This window comes from Miniopterus natalensis, chromosome 1 (genome assembly GCF_054644295.1).
Source record: "Miniopterus natalensis isolate mMinNat1 chromosome 1, mMinNat1.hap1, whole genome shotgun sequence".
In the NCBI taxonomy this organism is placed as follows: Eukaryota; Metazoa; Chordata; class Mammalia; order Chiroptera; family Miniopteridae; genus Miniopterus; species Miniopterus natalensis.
The window spans coordinates 52,982,573-53,001,150 of NC_142081.1; the positions used below are offsets into that span (position 1 = coordinate 52,982,573).

The following is an 18,578-nucleotide window of genomic DNA, read 5'->3' on the forward strand; positions in this document are numbered from 1 at the left end:
TTGAAGAGGGTAAAGAAGAGATAAATGGTGATAGAATAGGACTTGACTTTGGGTGCTGAACACACAATACAATATACAGATGATGTATTATAGAATTGTACACTTGAAACCTATATAATTTTATTAACCAATGTCACCCCAATAAATTCAATAAAAATTAAATAATAATAATAATAATTAAAAATATATATACAGCCCTAGACTTAGTAAATTGAAATAACTGTGTCCTCAATTTCACAAAATGCCTTTAGAGAACTTTAACAAAATTAGATAAGGAATATTAATGCTTGTGAACATAGATTATCTTTGTGTATCATTAGGAGTAAATGTACTATTTATTCACACACTGGAGTTCTTAAAATAAACTGGTTCAATAAACTTATGAGTTACCTCCTTTTAGTGAAGTGGTCTCTGATTTGCGATAAAGTGATGACCTTAGATCTGGGATTTATAGATATTGTGTCTTTGCGCAAACATATCCCAATATCAAGGTTTTCTATGTAACGGAAATCTCAGGAAGTCACACGAGAATTTCCCCAAGGGTGATTCTTTTCTCCAAATGGAACACTGCAGAGAATCTGTTCTCCATCCCCATTAGATCATTTGATAGTCATTCCATGGTCCCCAGTGATGGTCTCTTCATCTTCTTCCTCAGTTTTTTTCTTCTTGCGCTCCTTGCACTATTTGGCACTCTTGAAACCCACCTTATTCTTAAAAGGTTTTCCTTGTGGCTTCTGCAATACTCAGCTTTCCTAATCTTTTTCAAACCTAGCATCTTCTGATTTTTATTTTTTCAGCTTAAAACTGTGTGTTCTTTACGTGCTTTAATTCTGGGAATTCTGCTCTTCCTTCTCTCTACCCTCTCTCTGCTTCCCTTGGATGGATGATATCAAAGCAATATCTTTCTGTCTGCTGCATATTTCTACTGAGATATCTCAACCGTTACTTTAAACTCAATATTCTAAGTCCAAAGTCAATAACTGTATTCCTGTCAAGAATGGATTCTCGTATCTCTGTTAATGATGCCCCATATTTCAGTTGTACAGGTATTTAATTAAGGAGAAAAAGTTAGAAAAGCATCTTAAGTACATTTTTTTCTCTCTAGTCACTTGGAAGGAAGACAGGGACAAAGCCTACACTTTTTCATAACTTTTACTTTACTTTTCAAAATTTCTATCATCAACAGAGTTAGACGTATCCAGAAAAATATTCAATCTAAAAAATGCCGACACTTAGCCGACACAATCACTGGCAAAGCAGTAGAGCACATATTTGAGACTGAGGATGGAGGGGAATGGTCTTAGAACGTGACCCTATAATGAACGCGTGGTTTTATGTCAGTCACGAGAAAGACCTCGTCTTGTACATGTACCAGCTCTTAGATGATTATAAAGAAGGTGACTTTTGCATTATGCCTGATTCTAATGATTCACCTCCAACAGAAGGGGAACCAAGTGAAGCTGTTGGCAGCCTGGTAGGCAAACAAGTGGAATATGCCAAAGAAGATGGCTCTAAAAAGGCTGGCATGGTCATTCACCAAGTAGAAGCCAAACTGTCTGTCTATTTCACCAAGTTTGACGATGATTTCCATATTTATGTCTACAATTTGGTGAAAACATCCTAGATGTCATCATCAACTCTGCCAAATTTGTGGAACTATTAAATGTCTGTTCAAGAACCAGCCTGGAATCTTGTGCAGGCTTGAGTTCTGCGTAATGGTGATCACATGTTCCGCCTCATCCTCTGTGAGCTCTCCTGCCCTCTTGGTGAGATCGAGGTCTGCTTTCCTCAACGCCACATGAGCATCTCTTCGCCCCACACCCTTAACTGCAGTGATGACAAAGGCTGTTTTCCACCGCCCATTGATATTGGTGTTGAGTACTTGCAAAATGTGCTGGAACTTCTCAGGAATCACTAGAGACATGGCGACGGCAGCCTGCAGGCCTCCTGTGGAAGAGCTTTTCTCTTCTTTTTTTTAAGTTTCAGTTTTAACTTCTGATGTAGTAAATACTGCCAGATACAGCACGCATATATAAAAGTTATGGGTATAAGAAGTGTGAGAACTGCTGGGCTAGAAATGATACCATTCAGGGAAATCCACAAATGTGGGAAATTCTACAGGACAATCCTACTTCCTTGAACAAAGAAATTACAAAAAGAAATAAAAGGGGAGGAGGAGTAGAATCTACACATTAAAAGAGACCAAGGAGGCCCTGGCCAGTTGGCTAGAGTGGCATCCTGATATGCCAAGGTTGCGGGTTCAATCCCTCATCAGGGCATATGCAAGAATCAACCAATGGATGCAAAGAAACAAAAACAGAAGGAAAACTGAATGCCTTTAAAAATTGCTGAATAAAACCAAATGCTACAGTTTCTCACTTTATTGTGAATATCGATAGTGTTTATTCCATATTTATATGTCAGTTTCTGTGCATAAAAACCCTAATAAGGGTTAATGGTTTGGGTCAGTTCATTTTTCTTTAACTAAAGAAATTCTAACTTCTAGATTTTAAAAATTGCACTCTTGGATTTGTGTTTTAGCATGAAACACAAATATATTTATTTATATCAGTGGCAACTGTAATGGAGTCAACAATTCAAAAAAAAAGAAAAAGTAGCTGTAAAACCAATTTTTAAGAAAATATGCCTTTTTTTCTCCTTTAAGGGTTCAGTGGAAAGTCAGAAGAAATACTGCATAAAATATTGTGTTCTCAAGTTTGCAATAGTATGTTGACTTATTTTTTGCAAGCAATTTTTATTATCAGTTAGAAATTCTGGATTTACTATGTCTTATTCTTATGTAATAGCATTTTAAGTTCCAAGATCTTTAATCGCTGCTAATTTATAGATCAGAGTTCTCCACTACAAGGATCTTGAGGATACAGGCTTATAAAAATTTTAAATAACACATTTCCCTTGCATCTGTAGTCACTAAAAACAACCAAATTCTCTCATCACTTTTTCCACGGTGCCTACCAATAGCCTACAAAGCTACTGAAAGGAGAGAAACTCCTTTGTTGCCCTGCTGGTGCCAGGTGAGGTGTGAATTCTCCCTCCACTCTTTGGGATCACGAGTATCAAATGTGTAGATAAAACTCATAATTGACTGAACCGTCTCATCACATTGATTAAATCTCACCCATGAAATGATTTAGATTGTGTTTATTTAACTGCAAACTATTTTCTGAATCCATCATAGAAAATCAGTTAAGCCAGGTGCTGGACTGCAAGAAGATAGGAAGGTCACAGGAAATCGGCAGAAAATGGATAGAAAAAAACAAGTTCTTTCCAAAATCCCCAATACTTTCTTTAGCTAGTTGCATGGAATAAAGCATGAAATTAAACAAATAGTTTTGGCACTACCAAAGTACAAGGTCTTAAAACGCTAAGCAAAGATGCCACAGTAATTATAGAGGGCAATTATAAGCCTGATAGAGAAAAATCTATTTTTCCTTTCTTAAAAATATTTTTCCTGTTTTTTTCCCTAATACTAAAACACAGGGGTCAAAAACTTGCCAAAGAGTGATGAACCAAAAGAGATAATGCCATTTAGGTATCACTTAATGTTTGTGTGGTCTTTCTGCTTTAATAATATTCAGATTCTTGGCTACTCCCTCCCCTCCTCCCCCATATTTTAAAAATACAGCTGTAAAAGATGTGACAGGCTATTAGGAAACCTATCTAATGGTCAGAATTTAAAGCATCTACATTTGTTTTATTCTCCCTTCCCCCTCCTTTATTTGGTCTCAGGATGTTTTTGAAATTTGCATAAGACAAATATTTTACAGTTTAGAAAAAATTTTAGTACAATTTTCCTGTGCAAATTGCCAGGAATCCTCAGCTTGGCAAACTACTCAACCAAATGTAGTACCCTGGAGTAGATGTTGTAATTAGTACAAATGTGGTATAGAGAATATCGGTTACCATGAGAAAAGCTCACCCATGTTAAGCTGTGGTCTTGAATCCTGCCCAAAATGGAACTTGGGTTTGTTTATTTGTTTTTGCAATTCTAAGTCTATACTTTATTTTTAGTCTAGGAAAGCATTCAGAGTTTTAGGAATTTCCTTTTATCCAAAAAACTCTTGTGGCCATTTTACTAAGAAACGAGCTACTAGACCATCTGAAGCAAGTCCATCAAAAATAGTTAATGTTCATTTCAGGTGTTAACATAGCTCCCGATAAAGATTCCCTGCACATTACTAAATCTCTGCTTCTTACTAGAATAAAGAGCATTACTGAGCTATAGATTCAAAATCTGCATGAGAGGTCATTTTTTCATTACCTGTTTGGACACTGAGTTAGCTACAACAAATTTGAGACACTGGATTATTTGTTTTTAATCCCTCAATGCTACTCATTCGTTTTGATTGTTTTGCCAATTACCCCACTATGTCTTTATCGTCTTCATGGGGGCACTTGAAACTCATTAAAGCTTCAGGTAGTTTTGGTTTTTTGAAAGCGAAAATGCCTAAAAGAGGCAATATGTGGAAGTGTGTTCTATCCAAATAAATATCAGTGATGGAAGTGATTTAAAACTTATCAACATTTGTTAAATCTTTGAAATATTTCTGTATTTTGATGTTCTGAATTGGAGAATGGAATAGCTAACTAAATCACTAACATAAAGCAATTGTTTTTTGCATTTATTCATTCAGTGGATAAAAGGTGTTTTGGACCATCAGTATATAATATGTGAGAATGCAGGATATACACGAGTGGAATCTTCCAGGGTCAAGGTGCTTACATAGTTGGGGACTTTTTCCTTCTTTGGGGGTTTTTATTGCTGTTGTTTGTTTTTTGGGGTGTGTGTGTGTGTGTGTGTGTGTGTGTGTGTGTGTGTGGTGTATGGTGTTATTATTTTGTTTATACACTACCATCTTCTAAATAGAATCTTTGCTGAATTTGAGAAGCAGAGGTGGGGGGAAGAAATTGGGAGAGAGTGACCTCATTTGAACCTGAAAATTTCAGTTTGGGGAATTCATTTAGGGTATTTATCACTTGCTAATGCCAGCAACTAGAGAGATTCCCACTAGTACCTAGGTAGGGTTGCAGGATTTAGCAAATAAAATTAACTCAGGATGCTCTATTAAATTTAAATAAACAATGAATACTTTTAGATAAACAATGAAGAGTATAAGTTTACCTCATATAATATTTAGGAAATACTTACATTAAAAATTTATTTGTTGTTTATCTGAAACTCAAATTTAATGTGGTATCCTGTATTTTTTTCCTGGCAAGCCTAAGAACATGCAAGCAAGACACATTGCAAGTGGCAAAGAGGGGGCTGTGTCAGGGATGACTGCTGAAAACCAGCCCACAAACCATCTGTAGCTCTCAAACCTTAAGCGACTGATTTCTAATTTATGTTGAAGGGTAGGGGTATGACATTTGTTATTTTATCAGTGTAGACAATCTCATTTCTAAATTCACTGACCTCCACTTACTAATAACTAATGAAAGAGCTTAAGATTGATAGTAACTCTATCAATGTCTTTGATATAAATTTTAAAAGATAAAAATATAAATACTGTATTCTTTTAATGATTCACATCCCAACATTTAAAGGATTGCAAAGTTGTTCTCTTTTAAGCAATGAAAGATCTGTTTTATACCTACCTAGCCTGATAGAAGTAAAACATTGGTATCCTAGAATTTCTCTCAACATTTAGGAACCTTTTAGTAAAACAGATTTAGTATATCTGTGAGGATCCCTTCATCTTTAAGAAAGACAACCCAGCCATCCACAGCAATGAAAAGGAACTCTATTCCATGTAGGAAGCATAAAAATAGAATATTGTCTCAGTTGAGTCAAATGAGAATAATTTTGGACAGGACAGTGCCTTTGTAATCCTTCAAATTACACCACAGACTGGGCTTTGGTCTGAAAGTAGAGGGTGAGTGTGTGTGTATATGTGTGTGTGTGTGTTTATCTTAAGGTAGCAAAAGACCTTTCACTGTTAAGCAATAACATCAAATTTAAATATAAAAGAATTCTCAAAGTTGTCTAGTGCAACAGTCTCAGGTAATCCAGAGGGCCACACTATGGTCTGCACCAAATTAATTAAAACAGAACCTGTGTTAGCAATGTTAATTTTGGCCTGCTCTGTTATGAAATCTTTTCATCAATTCTTGAAGTTTTCCTGCATCTGTGGAATTTTCCCAGCTTCTGAAGTCATGTGTCAAATCGTTTGTAATCTGTTGAAAGCTATCTGTGACCTTTCTTTAAGCTTAAAAAGAAATAACTCCATCTGTTGGCTATGTCACCAGAGAATTCTGGACAGGGAGAGGACTCAAAAGAGAGAAGGAAGTTTTTCCTCCTGACCTTTGAAATTGTCATGTCATGCTAATTGAATATGAATTTCTTGTTAACAGCTATTTCATTGAACATTTCTGGGAACTGTATAAAGTGTTTATAGGAAAGCAGGTGTTTTCTCTCACATTTGTGTGTCTTCCTGTTTTCTACACAATATCCATTTTCCCTTTTTCTCTCTGAATAATTCACTCTGACAGTGAGCTCCCAACTTCTTACCCTGTCCCTCTCCTTTAGTGGAAAGTTCCTGGTTCACAAATATTTGTTGAAGAAGTAATTAACTAATATTTGAAAATCATTGTTTTCCCCAAAGCGTACACTAGTTGTAGCTTAATCAGTAATCATTCGAGTCATAGGATAAATAATGCTTTTTGAGGTCATACATATATATATGGCTTTTCATTTGCACTTTATTTTAAAAGTATGTTAAGTTGGACAAAGACTATGGCTACATTTTTAAAACTAGGGGAAACTGCTTTTTGTATTTACCCTATTGTAACAATTTCTTGAGATCTTTAATTCTTTGTGTAGACTGGAAGTAAAAAATGAGATAGAGAACAAAAGAGAGATGACTCTTAAGTGGCCTGCACCTTCCTGTGATTTCTCCTCAGGGGCCCCCGTCTGTCTCTTGGTGAATTTTTAGCTCCCTCGTAAGTTTCAAGTCTTCCGCCCTCTGTGGGGAGCACTGGCAGCCGCAGGCCCGGCGGATGAGCAGACCAGACCCGGTCCTCTGGGAACCAGGCGGTGTGATGGGGAAAAGAGCAACGCTGTGAAGCCGCTCAGAAAGCCGCCCTTGCCTCGGGGCCACCAGATAAGTCAGTGACACGTAAGAGCCGGCCGAGGCCTCCAGCGCCAAACCACCCGGCTTGTCTTAATAAGCCAGATGCCCATTTGCAGAAGTTGAAACAACAGCATGTGGGCAAGCAGCTAATACCAGAAGGTAAATTGAGTATGATCTGTTAAACCGCATCCAGTGAGTAGAACCGATCCTAAACCCCGCTCATTATCCCGGGGGCGGTGCTGCCGAGCTCCAGAAGTGCAACGCTCCTCTGGAGCATATTTGCTCTGATTAACTGGGATACTGCAAGCTAGTGCAAGCTCAAGTTTTCCTATAGGTTTTCTTTTAAATACTTAGCCTCTCCGAGAGAGTCTCAATCTCAAGAAGCTCAAGTAAAATCCTTTTATTTCTTCATGAAGTAGCCCTTGATCATTCACTGGCCTCTAATGGGAGTGGGCATAATGCTGAGCAGCCACTAAAGTCCCAAGGAAGTTTATTTCATTATAAATATTTCATCCTCAAGGCTCATAGTAACTTTTCTACTTACCTCCATTTTTATTTCCACTGCTTCCATTGAGGAATGAATAGTAATTACATATATTTTGGGGGATTGTTTGATGCACTGTTTCTGGAATGACCTTGTGGACTAAATTTTCTTAGGTGGCTGTGTCATCTTGAAAAATAAGTAAGGTGTGATTACAATCTGACAATTTTACAAAGTCAAGGGCGGGACCTACTGCTGCTCCATTTTGTTGGATTTTAATTGAGCTTCTAATGTCAGAAAATCCTGTCACAGATATAAAACACGCTGTCACTTACTGTGTACTATTTGTACCTCAATTCTAGCATTTTTAATAACACAGAACATATTTTCTGCCCTTTTGGGTGGTGCCCAAGCATTGTGACTTGGTGCAGATATGTCTAGATCAGGCCTCTTGCAGGAAATATCTCTCTAATCATCTTGTTCTGGGCTGAGATCAAGGGAGTATGAAAGCTATTAGTCAAAAGAAAGTTAGGAATAACAGGCTGATCAAATATTCTCTTCCTTTTAAAAGAAAACACTTGGAGAAACTAAAGTTTAGTGCAAGTAACAGAGGATCACTATCACCCAACATAAAAGATGTTTAACATTATCAGGTCAAAATAGCAAAATACTAGAATTAAATATGCAATCTTTCAAAGACTCGCTCTCAATTTTCCTTCATCCACAGCTGAGTAAAAGACAAAGTGTTTGTTGTGTGCTTGTCATATTCCTGTCCTTGGATTCCTTTCCTGGTGCGTGATATATGCTGATCTATTCCTACTCCCCACCCCACCCCACACTACCCTTAGGGACAGGTATTCACCAAATGGGATTACAGAAATGGGTATTTGAAAAAGTAATTCAACGACAAAAAATTAAGTATTAGCATAATGGCCCTAAGAGTTACGCTCTTCTTGATGTGGGTCACTTTTGGCAATATGTAAAGTCTACTTGCTTTGAAGACTGTTTTGAAGATGCTTAATCTCATTGACAAAAATCTATGGGGACATAAAAGAATATGAGATGTCCTAATCAATCCTTGTCTCTTTCAGCTCACTTAGTTCCAGTGGGGATGTCTGATGGAAATAAAAGCAGAGAACCCAGGCCAGAGGCTGAGGAAAAGATACAAAATTCCTGAGGCAGAAGAAACTGAGAAATCGAAATAGAGTGAGATAAGAAAGGTTCTTCATCATAGAGGGGAGACCATGTGGGCAGACCTTAGAGATGAGAATGGAGGCCCATTACACCATGAGAGCTGCTGGGAGACAGTGAGTAGAAAAGATAAGTCACTCATCCAACCACATACAAAGTAACCTCTAGGTAAATGGTAATCGGTGACATGAGAGTGAAGTCAAGATCAGTTCCCTGGCCTGGCTGGCGTGGCTCAGCGGTTGAGCATCATCCTAGGATCCAGGAGGTCGCAGTTCGATTCCCAGTCAGGGCACATGCCCGGGTTGTGGGCTCAATCTCCAGTCGGGGCAGCAGAAGGCGGTCAATCAATGGCTCTCTCATCATTGATTTTTCTATCTCTCTCTCTTTCCCTTCCTCTCTGAAATCAATAAAGATACTTTAAAAAAAAAGATCAGTTCCCTGAAAATGAAGAGAACCAAGGCTTTAGTTTTTCCTTAAATGGTTACGTCCAAGCAAGTGTTTCAAGAGTAGTTGATTATGTGCTAGATATGATAAAACATTATTATTATTATTATTATTATTGTTAATGTACCTGAAATACCAAGTCAGTGTGGCGAGGACTGATTAGCACTGTGCCTCAGCTCCCTGGTAAACGGAGCCATTTTCCATTGCCCGTTTCAATTCCAAAGCAGGATAATTAGCCCCATTCTCTTTTATAAGCATAAACTTCTGGCTAACAGCTGTCATAGAAATTCAAGTTCTGTGTCACAAAGTGAAACTCCACCAGAGAGGAGACAGTAGTAAGAATAAAGCCATCCCTACAATTTAAAGGGGCAACTGTATGTGCCTTCCTGATGGTTGGTCAGGGCCATCATTTCATTTCATCTTGGTAAATATGGATTGTCTGCTCCATGCTAAGCATTGTGCCCAGTTTTATGAGGGACACCATTTCTTGCCCTTAAGGGAGCTCAAAATCATGTGATAAGGATGGGGAAAGCATAATGAAAAATAAACACAAATAGCTATACTAGAAGACACAATGTGATAAATACCATAAAAATAACTTATAAAGAAAGACATATAAGAAACAGTGTATTATTGAAGCAAGATAGAATCTCATGCTCATTTTCTCATTGCTCTGTAATATAGGTCTATGTATGTCTATGTAGACAGATAAAAATATACAAAAGTAGAATCATCTGAGCTTTAAACTTTCCTCTGTCTTTACACATCCTCTTTGATGTACAAGAAAATAATTTATTTTAATTGGCAAAAAAGGTTTCTCTTAGACTCCATTTCCATGCAGAGAAATCTGTGATATAAAGAACCTGCACAAATTCATATGGTTTGGTTTTCCCAGCCACAGTCCACCCCTTCTTCTCTCACAGTGCCATATCTCCTTCATCCTATGTCCTCTTTGTCTTCATTCATAAGGTCCCATTACAAAGAGATAGATTATGTACCAAATCACATTGGATTGTCAACCTTCTGCCAGCAGAATTCCACCCACTTTGTTCCTAAGCAATGGATCCAATATGAACATATCTTGACCCACAGTAGTTGGTACTTTGAGGATCTTACCAGAACTGACCCTGTATGGTTCAGGAAATGTCCAAATGTTAAAATGTCTGAATATGGCCATATCAAAAGTAAGAACACTAAATGCTCTCCACCCCACAATAAAAACAGAATACTTCCAATGCTTGTTTTTGGCTTTCCTATAACATGTATTCCAGTAAATGTTATATTATATTATAGGGAATATGTTTGGGGTCATGTATGTATTTAAAGAGAAAACGTTATGTCTTTAGTCAAGTTCCCTGGAGGTGGAGCCTGAGATGGGGATTCTTGATCAAGTGATTTATTGGAAGAGTACCCTCAGAAGAAAGAGAGTGAGACAAGCTATATGTGCAGGGGAACTAAGTAAAGCAAGAAGAGGTTCCTGGATGAGTGGATTTTGTTTGAGAGCAATTCTCTGGAAAAAGAAATAGTGAATTATTAGCATCTGTAGGAGGGTCATGGCTGGCGAAGGGCATCTATGAAAGGCACCAGCAGTGTCTACTCCATGATATATTTCCAAAATCTGTCTCTTTGGGTAAGAGAAAATTCACTTTGGGAAGCAGATGTCTTTAAACCTGGTGGAAGTTGCTAAATTGTGATTCAAATATACAATGAATTATCTCAGAAGGGTAATTTTCTATCAAAAATTTTGCTTGAAAAGTAATTAGTTGACATCGTGTCTTCTCAAAAAGTATATTATATGTAGGCTCTACACATTTAACAAATACTCAACTTAGTAACATTTTATATATAAAAATAGGGTGTCTGGTGCTTTACAGAGAAGAATATAGAGCCTTCCTGGAATTTACTCACCCATGTGATAAAGATAATATACCTACTTAATTATTGAGGCTCAATTATGAGAATGGTCCAAAATGCTTTGTAAATGGAATATTGCTTTAAAACATAATACAGTATCATGGTAATAATGGGAATTAATAGATAGAAAACTAGAAGAGAGAGAGAAAGAGAGAGAGAGAGAGAGAGAGAGGGAGAATCGTTTACAGGGAGAGGAAAGGAAAAGAAACATTTCTCTATGTTTATATTTCTGTTTGTGTTGTGTATGTAGTGTATTATAACCACCTCATCTCAACAGAGTTTTTGTTTTGTTTTGTTTGGCTAAGCATAATTAAGACAGTCAGGACCAGCCTTGTAAAATATGTGAAATTTAGGCAAAGTTCAACATCAGTGAGGAGCCTGTATCATGAGCCAAAAACTCTGGCATCATCTTTGATTCCTCTCATTTTCTCACAACCCAAATCCAATTTGTCAGAAAGTTCTGTTGGCACAACCTATGAAATATACATATGGAATCCAACCACTTCTCACCAGCTACCTCACTGTTAACACCTTGCTCCAAAACATTGTCATCTCTCACCTCAATTTTTTTAAATACTCTCCTTCCTGCTTCTGTCCTTGCCCACGACAGTGTATTCTCAACAGGGTAGCCAGAGTAATGCTTTTAAAACTTGTCAGGTCATGCCATTTCACTGCTGAAAACCTCCAAATGGCACCTCGTTACGTCTGAGTGTAAGTCCAGTTCTTGGCAACGACCTCCAATGTTGCCCGACTTCTCTGAGTGCCTTCTCCCTGGGCTCCCTCCACTTCTTGTTCTCCCCAAATACGCCCAGCACCATGATCGCAAAGGATGGCCATGCAGGTCATGCACTCCCCAATTACAGAGAGCAACGTTCACCTTCGCTGTCATTATAAGTGTGCATATCTACTGCCACGCATTGTCAGGTGTCAATGAAGTGTTTGGGGAAAGGAAAGCTATTTGGACCAGCAACAAGGCTGGTTCCATTTTAGTGTTTTGCAAATTGTTTCTTCAGTCATGGAATTCTTCCCCTTCTCCCCATGATACATTTGGTAAACTCCCTCACCTCCTTTATATCTCTGTTCAAGTGATACCTACTGAAGGCCTTCCCTGACCACCCTATTTAGTTTGCAACCTACACTAGCTCCCAACACATAGACATTCCTGAAATCCCTAAGCCTGCTCAATTTTTCCCATCGCATTCATCCCCTTCTAACATGCTGTATTACCTACTTACTTATTGTATTCATTGTTTATTGCCTCCCTCCCACACTAGAATATGAGCTCCATGGTGATAAGGATTTCAGTCCGTTTTATTCATTTATGTATCCTGCGTACCTAGAAGAGTGACTAAGGCACTAACTTGCCTACCTTCTCCAGGCCTCTGCTCATCTGTTAGTGTTGAAGTGGGGATTCAGTGATACCATACTGGGAAAGTCCTGTCCAGCACACGGGTGAAGCTCTTTCAATGCTCTTTCTCGGTGCCCTTTTCCCCAGTGGTGAAAGCAAGTGATAGCAGCCAGAAAAGAAAAAGTATCCAGAGTGCTCAGATTCACATTTTCAAGACCAAGAACGAGTCTTTGTTTAAGGTCAGAGGTTGAACATTTGGATCTCCAGAACTGAAGCCACTCTAGTGGCAAGGTGCTCCAGTGTACATGTGCTCTTTTTCTCCCTCTTTCTTTGTCTCTTGGCAAAAATCCCAGGCACATTCTCTTCGAGGCAACAAAGAGGGTCTCAGGAGCTTCAGGCTTATTTGTCCTTTAGAACTGAGTATCTTAGAAAAAGTTTGTTTCTCCCAAGGCCCATTTAAATCTCACCAAAATGGACTTCTTTGGACCTACCTGTGTCACACACCGAGCCTGGACCAATCACTGCATCCAGGGGAATTGGCCAGTCTGGGTACCTACTTACTCTGGACGTGAGGAAGACAGCGCTATGTGATTCAAATCTTAGCAATGGAAGGAGTATCAAGTCCCAAAAGAGAAGCTGCTGACAAGCAAAAAATTTGACAAATATTCCGATACTTAGAACAATAACTGCACTATTATGGCACTCGATTAGTGAACATGTGCACTATATCCCCTTTTTTCTTGGTCATGCCTGTCAGTAGTTTATTGGTCTTTTCAGGGAACTGTCTTTCATTTATCATGCACTTTTAAAACCTTTCCTACTTCATTAATTTCTGATATTACCTTATAAATTCCTTCCTTCTCTTTTCTTATTTTGTTTTCTTTTTCAAAATGTCAGTTGAATCTTAGTTCGTTTATTTTTCATTTCTCTTATCTCTTTGGCCCTAAAGACAGTCAGAACATGCCTCTCAGTGCATTGGCAAGCATGACTCATTTTATAACAACAAAAAATAACATTTTAATGTTAAAATGGGGCAAAGGGGTGGATGTGAGGGGAAAGGGTCAGTTGCACTCCTCACCACTCCTCTCTGGTCTGATGAACGTCTCTAGGAAGGGCTCCTGAGTATTTTCAGGCACCTGGATAATAAAAAGCGGACTAACAACTTTTAGTTGGCTTTATTAGTTTTTAAAATTCTCCATAGAAAATATGCCTTCTTATTGCCTACACTGGGGCAGACTGCTTCCGCAGCCTCCCTGCCGTCTTCCTTTTGGGAGTCACTGCTGACTTCTCACATAGTTCTCAAAAACTCCCAGTGGGGGTATCCCATAAAACTCTGCCATCCTCTTTCACCAAAAATTCCCCGTGCAGACCTGCCAGTTTTATCTGCCCTTTGAGGAAGGCTGAGAAATCTCCCTACCTGCAGGAGATTCCAGAGAGGGGTGAGTGTTGTTTCCTAGTTAGAAGGTTAGGCAGGAGTTGTCATGGAAAAAAATTTAACCAAGAAGGCTTCAATCAAGATCAACATAGTCCAAATGAGGCTTTCCCTCAATAATCCTCGTACTTTCTTGATTTGATGTCAAAAAGAGGAAACTAGACACAGTGATTGTTGGCTTCTATGTATCACAGTGACTTACAAGAAGTGGAAATTCTACGTTGGGAACAGACGTAAGTCCAAACCCTAAAATCACCACTGACTTTCTCTGTTGACTTGAACAAATTACTAAGTTAGTATGTGCTTCAGACTCCTTTCTTAAGAGATAAGTCAATAATATCTGCCCTGTCTTTCCCAAAGGGTTGTTTTCTAATAATACCAACATGATTGAAAAGGGCTAGGCAGTGTGGCAACAAGAACCTTTCCTGCCTCATTACTCACTGAGATACAGATTTCTTCAGCTGGATATCCTGGCCTCCTATTCCCAAAGTAAGCAAATGGCCTCTTACTATAATGTATATTCCACATGTTCCTATTGGGTATACCCATTTTTTGTTATTATATTATATTATGTTATATTATTATATTATATTATATTATATTATATTATATTATATTATATTATATTATTAATTATATTATATTATATTCTCATTGTTTATTATCATGAGGACATAGATTTACTGGTCTTTACATTCTTTGTGCTCAGTGGCATTTTTAACCAAGATGGGCCTGATACCTTGATTATTTATTTATTTACTTTTATTGAAGTAAAACGTACTTACAGAAAAGTATATATATCTGAAGGGTATAGGTCAATTGTTTTTTCACAAATTAAGCACATCCATGTAACCTTCGCCTAGATAAAAAATAGAGCAGGAGCCCGGCCGGGCGTGGCTCAGCAGTTGAGCATCAACCTAGGATTCAGGCAATCGGGGTTCGATTCCCGGTCAGGGCACATGCCCGGTTGTGGGCTTGATCAGTGACCCTCTCATCATTGATGTTTCTATCTCTCTCTCTCTCCTTTCCTCTCTCTGAAATCAATAAAGATATATTTTTAAAAAAAAATAGAGCAGGAACAACACCTCTGAAGCCTCCCTTGCGCCTCCTTCCAGTTACTACCCAACCCTTCCTCCCAAGGGTAACCACTATTTGACTAACACAGCCATATATTAGTTTTCCTGGTAGCTCTTTAACAAGGTAGACATGCTACTTCCATGTAATTGCTAATAGCTTTCTGATCTGCCATATGAGTTTTTGATGACTTAACAAAGGATGATGGAGAAGTGGGCAAAATACGAGGCTGGTGCAGAAGATGGAACTGGAAATTATCTTCTCTATAAAATATTGTCAGTTAAGACCAGTGTGTTGTTTCCAGCAGGCATATGATGTTGTAATATTGATACCACTGTAGTTAGCTAGTTATTAATAATAGGAAAGGAGCAAAGGAGGAAGGCCAGACATCATAGGCATGTCATTTGGGCAGCTTCACCATGAAGCTGCAACTTTGCACTCCCCAGGGAACCACTGGCCTATTCCTTGAAAAACACTAGGGGAAGGGATCCAATAAAGGGAAGATAGACACATGTCCATTAAAGTTGGGGTGACACAGGGCAGTTACTTCCTATCGGTCAAGCCTGGGAAAACATGGATTGGCAAGAATGGTCATAGCCACTGCAAGCATGCAAAAATTTGGGAATACATAATCTCCTAAACAAAGAAATCCTCTCTCTTGGCACACTTAGCTCATGACTCTTGTGACTCTTGGCTCTCTTGCATTTGCCCCTATGACCCACAGCCATGTGGATCCCATACGCAATGGGCTAATGGACTGCAGCAGGAAACATAAGCTAAGCTAGCTTGATGCTGGACTAGACCTGGCTCCAACATGGAAAGGAAACTCTGAACACTGGCTCTGATTTTAACTCTACTGAAGCCCCAGCTATACTTCTTCTATGACTGGACTAAGGGAAATGGGACTTTGGAAACCCAGGGGTGTAACTCCACAGAAATAAACCTTTCTACTATATCTCATCCTCCAGTGCGAGCCTCAAAAAATTCTTTTTCTCCTGATATCACAAGAAACCTATTCTAATTAGCAACTAGGGGAGATGAGGACCTCTTCCCTCCATTAACAATATTTTTGGGAAAGAAAAGCTTAATGAAGTTGAAACTATTGTGTTTCTCTTATCTCAGATAAATTACAAAATACCATTTATAGAAAGAAAATTTTAAAAAAGAAGGAAACCATTTTTTTCCACAGCTTAACTTGGTACTTGTCCATACTTGGAGAAAGTTAGAGATGTACAGTATCACGTTGTCAACTTGGATTTTTTAAGGCCCTTTTACCACAATATTCCCAAGAGTATGAACAGAATCCAAATGCCAGATCTTACCCAGATGGCCATTATATTTTCTAGGTGATGAGGAGTGTTGGGGGCAGAAGATAGGGGATGGGGGTGGGGGTGGAGAGGACCAGGAACTGTGTGCCAACTGCCTCAGGGCAAGAAACCCAGTTCCCTTTCCTTCTCCCCATATCAAATCCTCAACCGCATTCCATTGTCTGACTGCACTGGCCACAGCTGTGGCTGTTTCCAAAATGAAGAGGGAATCTAGCCATACTTGGATTTAGTATTCTCTAGAACTGCTGTTCCTCTGGGCATGATTGTCAGAAGTATCACATTGCATAGGGGTTTAATTTTCCTAACTAGATTTTGGAAAAATTTGCAAATTCTTTCCCCCAAAATATAAAAAACTGATGTAAGAGGCTTCTGTCATTATAGTTTTCCTTTGGGATATCCTTTTCCCAGGTGTGGGCAGGGAGGGGGGAGAGTGTGATTGCTTGACCCAGCTATTTGCCTAAAATAACTTTGTTGGGGTTTGTTTGTTTTTCTAGAGCAGATAAATTATATATCATCATAGCACAACACAGCTGCATATTTGAGCATAAGAGTCTGTAAAGTGAAACACTGTATGGTGACTTCTTATTATAGCTCTGATTTAAATCAACCAACAATCTCCATGTCCTGGCCAGTCTGGCTTAGAGGTTAGAGTGTCTGCCCGTGGACTGAAGGGTCCCGGGTTCAGTTCTGGCCAAGGGCACCTACCTCAGTTGCAGGCTCAATCCCTGGCCCCCGGGCTCGTGCAGGAGGCAACCAATCGATGTGTTTCTCTCACATTAATTTTTTTTTTCTCTCTCTCCCTTCCACTCTCTCTGAAAAGCAATAGAAAAAATATCCTCAGGTGAGGATTTAAAAAAATAATAATAAGTCAACCAACAATCTCTAAGAGCTTATGATATACTAGGCACAGTATTAGATACAGATGAAAAAATAAGAAATAAAACTTTGTTCCTGTCCACAAGACGTTCACAGATCAGTGGCACAACAAACGCAAAAACAATAATTACCATATAACGATTCGTTATTATAATGAAAGGATTATGTCCAATGTTTTGCAGAAGAAAAAATTATTAATTCTCATGGAATGTTTGATTTGGGAAGAAGTCACAGAGGAGGTGTTACAGCATAATTGGCCAGCAAAAAAGAAATAAACAACACAAAGAAGATTGACATAGCCCAGTGTTCTTCTGAAACTTGAACAGCATGAAAATTATCTAAGCATAAGGTGAAGGGTGACAGTCCATGAGACTAATGCTGACAACTGGGGTCAGGTCAGAGTGGGACTGCATCTTCTCAAGAGTTTTAAGCAAAGGACCAATATGGTTAGATTTTCAGTTTAAGGATTGACTCTGGCATAGAAGAGGCTCAATTATCAATTATGAAAAATCAAGGCAAGAAGATCAATTAAGAAATAATGTTTTTTCAGGCTTAAAATACGCCAAGCCTTTAGTCTCATGGACACTCTCATTCCCACCCTGGCCCATTATCTTGCTCACTCCCTGTTTTTTTCTGTTTTTATTACTGCCTTTCTTTCTCCAGACACCTATAACTCTTCCTCATACTTTATATAATACTATAGAAATTTTAGGAAGAACCCTTCAAAATATCCTGCATCATCCCACAGCCAATTTACACAAGATACACAACTTAGAAAAAGAAGAGAGGGGTTAATACAACCAATTGAAATAATATTTTGTGCTAGTTTTTTCCATTATTGTAAATATCTTAGGGAAGGTACCTGTTAACGAATAGACCTATCTGGTCTCTGCTGGCTCTGTTTAAGTGATGGCAGACTTGGTAGCAGAGCCAGATATGGTTTCACTACCGTAACAAACAGAAAAGGAGAAAGTTTCTTATTACCAGTGACTTGCTGGTGACGTGATTCTGCCCCAGAGAGTTTGCTTGGCTTCGCCCTTGGCTAGTCATCTTTGACCTGTCACTAGTGATTCTCATAGGCTGTGACACAGGTGATTACTTTGCACATTTCTGCAAAAAATAGCTGGATTCTTTATGCCCTGCTCCTTTCTGGAAGGTGTGGGTTTACAGGGGGAAAGAGAGGAGACCATGTATAGTGGTAGAGCCTGCTCTATTTCTGGATACACCAATGAGCCAGTCTGACCAGTTAGGATGGGCAAGACTTTGAAGAGAACAGAAAGACTGTTGAAGGCTCTCCAAATGGACAGGAATAGATGAATCTGGCAGGGAGAAATGATTTGCACTTCCAACATAAGTGTCTCACTCTTAGGTAGTGTATATAAACCTCATGAGAGGA

General features: G+C 38.7%; 1 pseudogene; it reads left to right on the forward strand.

The window, feature by feature from the left end:
• Positions 1-1,294: 1,294 nt before the first annotated feature.
• LOC107534886 (spindlin-W pseudogene) lies at positions 1,295-1,624 on the forward strand (annotated as a pseudogene).
• The last annotated feature ends 16,954 nt before the right edge of the window (positions 1,625-18,578 follow it).